Source organism: Brugia malayi (assembly GCF_000002995.4).
Source record: "Brugia malayi strain FR3 genome assembly, contig: Bm_v4_ChrX_scaffold_001, whole genome shotgun sequence".
Classification (NCBI taxonomy): domain Eukaryota; kingdom Metazoa; phylum Nematoda; class Chromadorea; order Rhabditida; family Onchocercidae; genus Brugia; species Brugia malayi.
In genome coordinates this window covers 11,770,065-11,782,755 of record NW_025062479.1, presented here as the reverse complement: position 1 = coordinate 11,782,755, position 12,691 = coordinate 11,770,065, and positions in this window count along the sequence as shown.

The window sequence follows — 12,691 nt, the reverse complement described above, 5'->3', positions numbered from 1 at the left end:
AGATTTTAGAAATTAGTGGTGGAAGTTTTTTTTTTTTGACAGACCTCATTTTTCTTACTTTTTTTGCTCTTACTGCTTTCCGAACTTCTAAATTTCGCACTGAAATTTGAAATATTTTTGAAGCATGAGCTTAAAATTGCTTCCTGTTCAATATAAGTTCTGATTTTGTCGAAAGTGCACTTATTCTCTAAACACATTTAAGGTATGGCTTTTGAAGCCTCCCAATGTCCTAAGTTGACAAAAAATTTCTTCTGTTCTTCCTCCATTTAGCACTTCTTCATTCCTCAAAAAGAAAACAAAATTTTGTGCTAGTTCTTGGATAAAGTACTATAAAATTATTTTGCTTGTTCAAATTTTATCCTTTTTTAATATGAAAAAATATTGCTATTTTTTTTGTATTGATCGATAAACTATACGAATCAATATTCATCCATCAAAAAAAAAAAAAAAACATCAATATTCATCCATTAAAAAAAAAAAAAAAACTTTTTGATTAGGTGACATTAACATATAATGAAATATAGTTTATCGGTTAAAATTTTTAAAAATTTACTTTTCTGATTGAAGAGCTTTATCTGCATCATTATTTTCAATTTATTTGAAATGGAGTATTTACGAGTAGTGCCGTTTCATTTTTTTTTTTTTTTTTTAATTTTCGATGTTTTTCATATTTTTTTTGTTGTTAATTTGGTGTAAAAATGTGGATAAAATACAATTTTAAACATTTTTCAGAAACGTATAAATATATAAGAAATGATAAAAAGAAATGGATAAAAATTTTTAAATAGGAAGGAAGTCATTGATTACGTTGCTGACTTTTGACTTTTCACTTGATATAATTCATGAAAGTTTGAGTGAGGAACTTGTTCATAAAGTATGGAGTGAACTTTATAATCCTGAGGAAAATTTTACATTTCGAAATATCTCTAGCAATTAGCTTTTCTACAGTTCAAATACAGAAAAATAAACATGACAAGCAGTCATCACGAACTAAGTGACAAATGTAAATATTGTATTTTTCATGAGAGTATGTAAAAATTTAAAAAATATGGAAGTACGATAATGACGGACAAAATACTGCATTACTTTTCAAGTTTTCAAACTTCATTTGGCAATAAATCAAGTATAGCACATCAATTCACATATCCTGATGAGATGAAACACATTACTGATAATTTTTATCTTAGAATGGCCAAATTATTTGCTCAAAATCTCAGTATTACTTTTGTTTCGAAACTATAATTTTGTTGAAATTTCCAAGAAATTATCGATATAATTTAATTTCTTCATATTACTCGAAATCCTCGTAACTGACAAATATTTTGATCTTATTATACTATGGATTTTTTAAATCTCCTGAATGGTAGAAATGAACACTTTTTTAAATTGAGAGATAATTAACATTTTCTTATAACTATGATCAACGATAACGATTTTATTCGGTCCTGTGAATCATACCATATCGGGAATTTATAAAGTTATCCCGGTAATCAATTCATAACAATAAAAATGGTATTATTTTATTTAAAGCATTCGAGACTCCTTGATGTTATGCTAAATGATCACAATATTTAACATAAATGTGTTTTTTTCTACAAGTTTTTTTAAATATTATCAAAACACAAAGAAATCATGAAAAAAATGATTTATTATGCATGTATAAGTTTGGAATTTCCTCAGAGTAGCTAGAATTTTCCTTATTATTATTATTATTAATAATAATTATTATAATTATTATTATTATTATTAATTATAAGGTTCGTTTCATGAAACTTTGCTCTCATTATCACTTACATATTTCGAAAATATTATATTTGTTACTAATCTTATTACTGCTTTTAACTATTAAGCATACCAAATGAATTTAAGTGTCTAAAAACAGAAATTTCCATTGCACCCCAAAATAAATAATTCTTTTTCCTTTCCTAAGACAAAGAGAAAACAGAAGCGATCACCGCGAAACAATATCATTTGATTCTCACTTCAGAATTAATAAGATTCAAATGATTAATAAATGTATCACAAATATTTTATGTTTATGATATCATAGTTCATAGTTCACATTTCAATTTCTTCAAGTATCTATAATCATTAATAGCAACTTGAAATGAATGAGGTTATTATGTTTACAGACCATTATGGAACGTTTGATGTTGTTTAGCTACATTCTCAGATTTTTGATAGCATCTTTTAGCTCGTTCATCTTTAGAGTTCACTTCCTCCTCAACACTTTTCAACATTTCAATAGTGTCCAACAAACACACATACATATATATATATTTTCCAAGTCGTTCTAACTTTGTCGTTCGCCTTCTTGTAATTCTTTCTTTTTCTGACCGAAAATCAGATGGACTTCTAATCTTAATTTTCATTTAAACCTTTTAATTTCTATTTTTTTTTTTTGAAATACAATTCAGTTATTTTTAATTTTATTAGTTAACTTCGGTTATTTGCTAAATGATTGCTTAAATTGCTTTTTTAAGTTTTTTTTTTTTTTTTTTTTTTTTTTTTTAAATATTTAGATGTGAATGAGTTATTTGTTTCAATTTCTTGTTTTTTTAGGCATAACATTCAATTGATGATATAATGATCGAAATTCGAATAATAATATCATTTTTTAATTCGAAGAAAAATTACATTTATGTTACAATGATTGCTTTATTAATTATTTCATTTCGATATGTTTATAATTTTATGATATTAGCTAAGTTATTTCAAAGGTAATTTTTTTTGCTCTTTTTCTCTTAAGTGAAGATTTTCATATATTATTTTTTTTCGAAATTTCAGTATTTTCAAGATCAAACTACGTTTCCTTTGATTATCCTCATTCATTTCTTTCTGCTCTCAATATATTATGATTAAAAACTTTTGTAATTTGTATGAAATTATTATCAAGATTCTCTCGCGATGACGAGAATTTTCCATATTCCACAAGATGAACAAATAACTTTGTATTATTGTTTGTCTTGTTATTCATTTAATTTTTTTTTACCCGCAAATATGTTATATATATGTTTATTTAGAACAATAAAATTCGACACATGATTGGTATGATTTCTTTAATTCTTTCTAATGACTAACAACTTTTTTTGTTTATTTTTTATTAAAAGAGAAAAAAGGGAAATTTCGCCTATTTATTCAAATGAACTTAATGTTTTTCTTTCGTTTGCGTGCGCGCAATATTAATATTTGATTAACAAAATAATATTATAAAAAGTGCAAATTGTAATATAAATTTAATACAGTTAATCGATTCTAATGTGATAAATTTATTTTGAATAAAAAAGAACTAAAAAAATCATGACACATTATTCACTGGAATAAAATGATGCATTATTTGCTTATTGTCATCAACAGTTTTCAATTTCAATTAAAACTACTAGTTTCATTTGTACATAATAAACAAAATGATCAATAAACAATAGCGTTTTTTTTTAGTTCTTTCCTCCCTTGTTTTTAACTCACCTTCTCCGCCCCGCAATCAGTCGATCACATTTTCAAAGTTTTTTTCGACAAACTTTTTTTCATACTTATTTTAGCAAATTTTTTTTTTTGCAACAAACAAAATATTCCAAATCAAAAATAAACAGACGAAATTTTGAAGCAAACAATGCTGATGTATACATTTAGAAAATTGACATTATTTGCTTTAATGTAATTTGAAGCAAACAGACATGTGCTGAAATCAGTGCTAGCCTTTTTTTTTTTTAAATCTATAATATAGAAATTAATTAAAAATTTTAATCTTTTTTGATGAAAAACTTTTCAAAAAAATTTTTTGAACTAATTGATAATTTCAATATTTTTGATAATTTATTTAAAAACTGTATGCTGAATTGCAGTTAATTTCACATTGAAATTTGTTACATTGCTGAATTTCATTCCTCACTTCCCCACCATTTTTTCCACTTAACAAATGTTATACATTTCAAGTCATAAGTTTATAACTGTTACTCCTTGAACTGAAATTAAAATTTACTTTTAAAAATTCATATACTTTAAATTCAGTCAAAAATACTAAATTTTTACGCAATCATTTTTATTCATATATATATATATATATATATATATATATATATAAACATATGGCTCATTTAGTAATGGATAAGAAACGAAGTAATTATCGGAACGTATTCATCATTTAATTACAAAAACATTTAGATTTATCGAAGTCAAAAGCACGCCAAGAAATTCATTGATGTGGTTGATTGCTAGCCATAACAAATAAATTTGTCAATTAATTTAAATATGAGTTAAACAATTTATGAAATGACGAAGATTATCTAAAAGCAATGTTATAATTGATGGAATAGTTAAATGGATAATTCTTATGGTTACCAACAAAATAAATGACCAGAAATTGATTGTCTTGAAAACATAAAACAAATGTAAGCTTTTGAATTCAGAAATAAAACGAAAGCTTTCGGGTAGTTTTTCAAAACTCTAAACTTCGAATTTTAAACGAAAAGTTATTGTTATTTTTCTTTCTCCCCTCTACTCCCTCCCTCCCCCCCCAAAAAAAAAAAAAAAAAAAAAAAAGGAAAAAAAAGAAGATTGAAATGATAAATACTGAATCAGTGTCATTACCATCAGATGCCATCTATCTCATTTTTAAGAAGTCACAATTTTTTTTTCCGGCTATTTCAAACATATTTGCATACTCACTCAATTATTTCCATCATGGAATTGGAAAGTTGAAGTGGCATAATTACAAAGTTTGATAATCTTTTCCTTTTCCTATGCTTTTTGTAAAAAAGTAAGAAAACTCCTTTTAAAAGAAAAAAGACAGGTTTAGCAATTCGAAATAATTTTGTTTACATCCGGCAGCTTTTAACGAATCTTTGATAGGTTCAATAACAATATCAATTTGGCATTTTATACCATTCAACTTATATCATTTTTCTTTGCATTATGAATTTTGGACTTCGTAGTCCATTGACATGCACAAATTTGAAATTTGTTATCCCAATATTCTGTAGACAAAATGAATTTTTTGACGTATAGTTTTGCTTCAAATGAGGTTTCTGGGACAAAGTAGTAGCTTCGCCTTCCATTTTCTAATTGAATTTTAGATTAAATTTTGCAAGGAATGGACTTTTATAGGATCAGAGCAAACCTATCTACCCATTCTTTTTGATTTTCTGTGAAATAATTATAAGATGAAAATAGACTTCATTTAAAAAAAAAGAAAAATGAAATTGTGTTTTTACTTTAGCTAGATGACATACATTTTAACATTATATACAAATAAAGCAGGTATAAAATTGTGATTAAATTAGTCATTTAGAATCGAAATTTTGAAATTAATTTAGGTTCAGCCTAGCAAAATAGCAAATAACATAAACAAATATTTTATGTCGTAAGAAAATTTCGAATAAGTGCTATTTGCGAAGCATTTATTTTAATTGTGTTTGGATTTGCTAAACTTTGAAAGATGACTTTTTGTTTTTGTTAATGGTTAAAATGATGATAGATGAATGATTTTTAGCGCAGTAATTTTAAAAACTGTTAAATCAAATTTAACTCCTACAATGAAAATTGAGAAAAAAAATTTTTTTTGACCTCTTTTACAAATCATTGCTAACAAACGAAATGTATCCTAATAATTGAAGAAAGTGATGAGAATTGAAAATTTTTGTTTGCTATTAAGATTTTTCACTATTCCTCAAATATTCTTTTTCACTTTTTACCAATTGCCTGTGAAAAAGGTGTTAGAGATTGCTTAACATCGAGTGCTTATAATTCACAAACATTTCGAAATAAGCTTCTCATTATTGAAATATGTGTTATTTGATCGCTTCCTCTTCAACAAATCAAATATAACAGCACTTACTTTAATAGCACCAAAATTCTACAACAATCATTTCATAGTCACTTCATCTGTTTTTTTTTTCTTTTCTTTTTCCTTTTCTTTTCTTTTTCTTTTTCTTTTTCATTTCATTTCAAATTCCATTTCATTCCATTTCATTTCATTCCATTTCATTCTATTCCATTTCATTCCATTTCATTTCATTCCATTTCATTCCATTTCATTCCATTTCATTTCATTCCATTTCATTCCATTTCATTTCATTCCATTTCATTTCATTTCATTCCATTTCATTTCATTTCATTTCATTTCATTCCATTTCATTTCATTTCATTTCATTTCATTTCATTTCATTCCATTTCATTCCATTTCATTTCATTCCATTCCATTCCATTCCATTTCATTCCATTTCATTCCATTCCATTTCATTTCATTTCATTTCATTCCATTTCATTCCATTCCATTTCATTTCATTTCATTTCATTTCATTCCATTTCATTTCATTCCATTCCATTCCATTTCATTCCATTTCATTCCATTCCATTCCATTCCATCCCATTCCATTTCATTTCATTCCATTCCATTTCATTCCATTCCATTCCATTCCATTTCATTCCATTTCATTTCATTCCATTTCATTTCATTTCATTCCATTTCATTTCATTCCATTTCATTTCATTTCATTTCATTTCATTTCATTCCATTTCATTTCATTCCATTCCATTTCATTCCATTTCATTTCATTCCATTCCATTCCATTTCATTCCATTCCATTTCATTTCATTCCATTTCATTTCATTTCATTTCATTCCATTCCATTTCATTCCATTTCATTCCATTCCATTCCATTCCATTCCATTCCATTCCATTCCATTTCATTCCATTTCATTTCATTCCATTCCATTTCATTTCATTCCATTTCATTCCATTCCATTTCATTCCATTTCATTTCATTCCATTTCATTTCATTTCATTCCATTTCATTTCATTCCATTTCATTTCATTCCATTTCATTTCATTCCATTTCATTTCATTTCATTCCATTTCATTTCATTCCATTTCATCTCATTTCATTTCATTTCATTTCATTCCATTTCATTCCATTTCATTTCATTCCATTTCATTCCATTCCATTTCATTCCATTTCATTTCATTCCATTTCATTTCATTTCATTCCATTTCATTTCATTTCATTCCATTTCATTTCATTCCATTTCATTTCATTCCATTTCATTTCATTTCATTTCATTCCATTCCATTCCATTTCATTCCATTTCATTCCATTCCATTCCATTCCATTCCATTTCATTCCATTTCATTTCATTCCATTCCATTTCATTTCATTCCATTTCATTCCATTCCATTTCATTCCATTTCATTTCATTCCATTTCATTTCATTCCATTTCATTTCATTTCATTCCATTTCATTTCATTCCATTTCATTTCATTCCATTTCATTTCATTTCATTCCATTTCATTCCATTCCATTCCATTCCATTCCATTCCATTCCATTCCATTTCATTCCATTCCATTCCATTTCATTCCATTCCATTCCATTCCATTCCATTTCATTCCATTTCATTCCATTCCATTCCATTCCATTTCATTTCATTCCATTCCATTTCATTCCATTCCATTCCATTTCATTTCACATTTCATTTCATTTCATTTCATTTCATTCCCTACAATTACATCTATTCACTTGAGTGAGAAATGCTGGAATTTAAATGAATTTCGGTTTTTAATTATTTGGTACTTTTCATTTCCTAATTCATTCCTGCCGTTATTTATTTATTTTTTGAATAGATAGATATGAAAAAACAAAACCAAAATTGTGAAGTAAAAAACGAGAATATTAGAGAAATGAAGAGAAGAATGAAAGAAGTTGGATGAAATTCGTTTAAAATGATATGGTAAAAGAAACCTGCAAAAGTTGTATGATTTTTCTTTAAAAAGGGAAAAATCATCTTGTTTTAACTTTGATATATTTTTACAGAAGAAAAAAAATTTAATAAGAGAAAGGAAAAAAAAAAAAAAATGAAATAATACATAGTCCTCAACTTCTGTCTCATTTGCCATCTTCATCATTCATTCAATTGACAATTGAACCAAAAAAAAAAATTTTTTTAATTCATCAGTTGTTCATTTATTTTTCTAATATTTTCGTTTTCCATTTTTTTGGTTCTGTTATTTTTTTTTCGCAAAAAATAACAAAAATTTGTCTCTAATAGACAAAACTTCTGTTTGTTTGTTTTTTAGCGATGAAATATGATTTTTTTTAACAATGAAATCTGACATATTTTTCACACGAAAATTTTCCAGCCAATAAAAAAATCACAAAAGTTTTCTTTATTTTTCTTGTTTTAAGTTTGTTTCAACCAGTCATTTTTATCAGAAAAAAGAAACTGAAATTATTCGATGTTTACTTTATTCGCGTGGATTTTGCATCAGAGGTGTAATAACATATGGGTGATTAGAATGAATTAAAGAAAAAAAGAAGCACTGTCTAAAGTATCGATCATTATCCATTTTATATTATATGCATAGTTCCGATAAGAGTCGTATGAAAAGAAAAATGTAAATTGGGGGATTTTTTAAAAATTTTATTGAATTGTTTTGAAAGTTGCACTTGCACAATTCTATTCTTAAACATTCTTTCGAACTATTATTACTCATGGATAGCAGAGTGATTAAATGGTTAAGAAAAAAGAAAGAGAGAGGAAGTTCTACAATCTGTACGTTACGCAAACAAACAATATTGTTACGAAAAATGTGACAAATTGTTGAGGTGCTAATTGTATTCATCAATGTTTAAATAATACTGTTTCCAAATGGTTGGAAATTTTATTTTTGTCATTTATTGGATTAGATAATTTTTCATTTCTAATATCATAAATTTAAAGTTCAGTTGAATAATCAGGAAGTCTCGTAGACTATGTAGCCCAGCCTATTTGGCTATTCCAAAAAAAAGGAAAAAGTATGCTAGAGCCAAGTTGTATTGACGCTCAGAATTGATTACCATTATTTTTTTGCGCTTCCATCATGTTTGATTTGTTTTGTTATTTGTCTTTTGGAGAATTAGAAGAAAAAGTTTTATGTAATCTTTATAGATCACCCATTGTTTATGGTATCGCGAGAATTCTGAATCAATTTTGGAAATAAAACTTTTGAAATATTTCCGGAACAATTTATTCCTTTTCTTAGTGAAAATGGAAGGTAAGAATGGATCATATGATAAGAGGGAAGGACTGAGAGGACTTGAAAGAGAAAAGAGAAAGGACAAGGAGGAAGAGAAGGAGGATAAAAGGTAAAGTGAAAAACGTTTATGCAATAATAATCATAATAGATGTTTGGGTAAATGGCAAATCGGTGGGAAAGGAAGGCGGAAGCGGTAAGGTTGAAAGTAAGAAGAATGATGCTTTAGGACAAAGGATGCGTGGTAAAGAAGGTGTGGAAAGGGAATATCTCGGGAGGACGAATTCCTGGAAATGGAGGAAAGGGGAGAGATATAGACTGGAATAGAATTTTAAAGATATCATATCAAAGATGAAAAGACAACAGAAAACGTTTCCATTTTAGGCTAAAAAGAAGCTGAGAAGCCGGAAAAGCCCGAAGTCAGTTAGCTTGTAGCTCTTTCGCTTTCTGGGCAATCCCGTTCATCCCACACATATATCCATCGTTTACCTTACCCTCCTCCTAGGCTTATTATCATAGCAGCACTTCCACAAGTAGGCCGTTTCGCCAGACCATATCAACCTATCATTCGGTCCGGCTTATTCTCTTCAGCTTGTCGATCCGTCAAAGCTTAGAAAACTGGAAAACATTCCCCTATCCTCTACTTCTTGCCACCTTTTGAAAGCTTACTTCCCCTCACTGTCCCTAGTGCTATCACCTCATTTTCCCTCACATCCCCTTCTCTCCAAGTATATTAGAAATCCTGGAAATTCTTCATATATAAACACATATAAACATACACACACATACGTACATGCATCTATATACATTCATCAAAAGACTAATGCTAGCAAGTTTAAAACTTTGTTCAAACGTCGATAGCCAATTGGACATCATTCAAAGTATCGTGCTAAACTGCAACACACACACACACATGCAAACGACATACGCACCAAAGCATAAATCGCGTGGATAAACCGGGAAGTAGATTTGATGTGTGAATTTATCTGCATGCATAACAACTTGCATTATTACCAAATAAATAGCAAGATAGAAGAAATGCAAGAAATAAATGTTATTTTGCTTGTTCGATTAACAGTTTGATTATTCGTTTTATTGAACTGGTTTCATCATACGCGGGAATACTGATAGATTTTAAAATGTAATCAAAATTATTGATATTGAGTGTTATTATTATCATGTTATCATTATCATTACTATTATGATTGTCATCATACGATATCATCGCCATCATCATCAGTAGCAGTAGCAGTAAAAAGCAATATTACCATTAACATAATTTTTATAAATGACGAAACAACGAACATTCAATCTACTGACGACCACATTTACTCCATAGCTAATGTCAACGATTTTATCATTGTTATCATCACTAATCTCCCGCGATGGAATCCCTATTATAAGCAAGCAAGCATCATCCAAATAAATTCTCCATTTTTTTTCGGCAAATCCATTGTTCCTCCCAATTTGTACAAAGACTTTGCAATGTAAATTGTTAGTTTACCTTTCATAAAAGAAAAAAAAAATTAATGATAATAGACGATTTCATTTTCATTGTGAAAACTAAAATTTTTGAAATGAATTTCCATGAATTATCTAATTTGCCACAATTGTTACAATATTTACGCCATACAGATCTAGCATCCAACAATAATATATTCAGAAGAGCATCAATTGAATTTAAGCTACTTCCATCAATGTTTAAAACGAATTTGTCACTTTCGAGCAATATTGAGACAGTAGTAATAATTTTAATATGCCGATAAAATTATCATTTTACAATCGAAGATCAATGGAAATGATGCATAAATTTTGAGTAGATTGATAAGAGAAAAACTTATCAGTTTAAACATTGAAACATTCGAATAAATGAGTTAATGGAAAAAATGAATTATTGTTTTTCCCTACGAGCAGTTTAATTTAATTTCATTTTGTCATGCAATCGCTTCTATTCGGTATTGATGAATTCAGTAATTTGGTATGCTTATTTCAAGATTTCACTTGAATCATTAGTCACCGCAATTTGATTCTTATTTAAAATCTTCCATGCAAAACTTTATAATCTCTCTAGCAATATTAAATGTTCAATCACATGTAGAAAAAGAAGAGAGGTAAGAAAAGAGAGAGAGAGAGAGAGAAAAAAAAAAAAAAAACCTTACGTATCATATCGATTGTGTAAAATGGGAATGGTTCCCTCTGAGTATTTTGGGATTTAGGAATTCTTTTGAGACTACATCATAAGATGATCTAAAGCAAGTTGTCAGTGCGAAATTTTTGATTATAATAATTCTGTTGGTCATGAATGGACAACCAATTAACGCTTTTGATAACCACTAATTTTTTTTTTTTTAATTCACTGAACTGCTACAGTTATGAGTAATATAAAGTCATCGAAATAATTGAGACTTGAAGTTATCCAATATTTTAAAGTGGTTTAAAAATCATTTTTCACAAGTTTGCTAGCATAATAACATTTCATCATTGTCCATTCACATCTCTAAGTTATCTATTCAAGCGTCAGTTGATCACATTAAAAAAAGTTGGAAAAAAGTGAAATTTGATAAATGTCTAATTATTTCCATTGACTTATTGAAGTGCTTATTCAAATGTTTCAGATGCTTCATACAGGTGTAGCAAATTGTTTATCAATTTTCTGACATATATTCTAAAAGATCACTTTTACTTTCATTAAAATATATGCCTTTTATGAAATTTGCAAAATACATTTTATATAAATCTACGTAATCTTTCCGTTCTTTTCTTTAAAGTATATTTTTTAATCATTTATAAGTTTATATTATTATTTCCAATAATTAATGCATGCAGGAAGAAAGAAAAACAGAAAAACAACCTTCGTATTTCTAAAATTACTGCATTTCATTTGAGTTTTGATCTTAATTTCGGCAAACTGTTGCAAATCATAATCATCAGTCATAATTTTCTTCTGCCACCTGTCATTTCAATTTCGCTGCTTCTAATGTTATTATTTTTCCATCTTGTTTTCGAATGAAAGAAACTATTGATGTTTCAAAAATATTTTCTTTTTTTCCAAACTATAATGAACAACTTGTATTTGTAAACAGTAAAAGCAATCAGTGAGAAGTAACATCTCCTATAAATTGGAAATCAATCCTCCTCCTTTTTCTTTTAACAATTATCGAATTAATTAATCAATTTACTTTTTTTAGAACTTAAAAAACTCTTAAATCGTAAAATATTATTTGTTATATTTTAATAAACATGTGAAAGTAAAGGTGCAGTAAAAGCAAAGCGAATGGAAAAATGAACGAGAATGGATGAAAGTAATCATTCCAATAAAGATGATTACTTCTTGCATTTCATCTTTTTAACAAGTTCTCTTCTCATCATTCTTTCCATTCGTTTTCTTGTCAGTTGTACCTTTTGCTTAACCTTCCCTTTAGTCATTTAATGAACAACAATTGTTATTTGTTGACATTTCTAAACTTTCTATTATTATACAATTTTCTTAAAGTTTTAATTTTTATAAAGAAACAAAAAGAAAATTGACAGATTTTGCACTTTTTTTTTAATAAATTATATATGTTTATATGTTATATTTTCTCTTTCTTTCATACTTTATATGTTTATGTAATTTTACTGCTTCAAAATATGTAGTATACTTAAGTGTGAGAACTTAAAACTGAACATCAAAAAGGATCGTGTA